The 1,901-nt window shown below is 36.7% G+C and overlaps 1 non-coding gene across 1 annotated transcript; it reads right to left on the bottom strand.

Annotated features, from left to right (window-relative positions):
• Window positions 1-83: 83 nt before the first annotated feature.
• Window positions 84-217, bottom strand: LOC115940953 (small nucleolar RNA SNORA70). The gene has a single exon (XR_014142095.1). It is a non-coding gene; the product is annotated as a small nucleolar RNA SNORA70 (small nucleolar RNA).
• Window positions 218-1,901: the final 1,684 nt, after the last annotated feature.

Raw genomic sequence — 1,901 nt, 5'->3', positions numbered from 1 at the left:
GGCTTTCCAAAGGCACCCCGCATACCTGTCTGCAGCCTAGATTGGAGATAGCATGAGGTCAGACCTCAGTGTCCACTGGAAAGAGCTGTCTCCAAGGTCCCTTAGGGCAACCTATACAATCAACAGGCTGCATACACTACCAAGGAGGCTACTGTTTGCAGCCATGGCACACTGGGCCCCCATGGACAAAGAGCACAGTTGGCTTAATTGGCTGCAGATGCTGACAATATTGTAATGAGTTTTATTTTTCTTATAGATAATATCCCTCATAGACAACAATAGAACTATCTCTCAGATAATAATTGGAATATGACTACCTTCAAAGCCATAAAATAAATAAATAATATAAAGAGAGGTAGTGATGATCTCTAATATGTTAGGTGTTTATATGTATTTCAATGGACTTTGGCAATATTAGTAATATAATAATCTTAATAAAAGCCAACATTTTAAAACTTTTTAAAATAACCCCATTTCCAATTCTATTTGGGACTATATCAAAATAGAAAGCTTCTGCACAGTGAAGGAAACAATCAACAAAGCTAAAAGACAAACTACTGAATGGGAGAAGATAATTGCAAATGGCATATCCAAGAAAAGGTTAGTAGCCAAAATATATAGAGAACTTATACAAATCAACACCCAAAAAATAAATAATTCAATTAAAAAATGGGCAAAAAACAGTAACAAACATTTCTCCAAAGAAGACATACAGATGACCAACAGACACATGAAAAGATGCTCAGCATCACTCATCATCAGGAAAATGCAAGTCAAAACTACAATGAGATAACCACCTCACTCACCCCTGTCAGAATGGCTAAAATCAACAACACAAGAAACAACAGACGTTGGTGAGGATGTGGAGAAAAAGGAACCCTCATGCACTGTTGGTAGGAATGCAAACTTGTGCAGCCACTGTGGAAAACAGTATGAAGTTTCCTCAAAAAGTTAAAAATAGAACTACCCTATGATCCAGTAATAACACTACTGGGTATTTATCCAAAAAATACAAAAACACTAATTCAAAGGGAAACATGTACCCTATGTTTATAGTAGCATTTACAATAGCCAAATAATGGATGCAGCCCAAGTGTTCAGTGTTCATTAATAAATGAATGGATAAAAAAGTAGTGACATTATATATGTATATAGTTATATATATGTATTTATATATATATTATTCAGCCATAAAAAGAATGAAATCTTTCCATTTGCAACAAAGAGAGTGTAATGCTAAGTGAAATAAGTCAGAGAAAGACAAATACCATATGATTTCACTCATATGTGGAATTTGAGTAACAAAACAAATGAACAAAGAGAATAAAAGAGAGAGGCAAAGTAAGAAGCAGACCCTTAATTATCGAGTACAAACTGATGGTTACCGGAGGGGAGGTGGGTGGGGGATGGGTCAAATAAGTGATGGGAATTAAGGAGTTCACTTGTGATGAGTACCAGGTGTTACACCACTAAACTGAAATAGGTGATGGGTATTTTTTTTTAATTTTATTATGTTATGTTAGTCACCATACCTCATTAGTTTTTGATGTGGTGATCCATGATCCATTGTTTTCATATAACACCCAGTGCTCCATGCAGTACGTGCCCTCCTTAATACCTATCACCAGGCTAACCAATCCCCCCTCCCCCTTCCCCTCTAAAACCCTGTTTGTTTCTCAGAGTCCATAGTCTCTCATGGTTCATTTCTCCCTCCAATTCCCCCCCTCATTTTTCCCTTCCTTCTCCTAATGTCTTCCATGCTGTTCCACAAATAAGTGAAACCATATGATAATTGACTTTCTCTGATTGACTTATTTCACTTAGCATAATCTCCTCCAGTCCCATCCATGTTGATGTAAAAGTTGGGTATTCATCCTTTCATATGGCTGAGTCATATTCCA

Source organism: Leptonychotes weddellii, unplaced genomic scaffold, assembly GCF_054177405.1.
Source record: "Leptonychotes weddellii isolate Sample4059 unplaced genomic scaffold, ASM5417740v2 HiC_scaffold_25531, whole genome shotgun sequence".
Classification (NCBI taxonomy): domain Eukaryota; kingdom Metazoa; phylum Chordata; class Mammalia; order Carnivora; family Phocidae; genus Leptonychotes; species Leptonychotes weddellii.
This window is presented reverse-complemented; position numbering and strand designations above follow the sequence as displayed.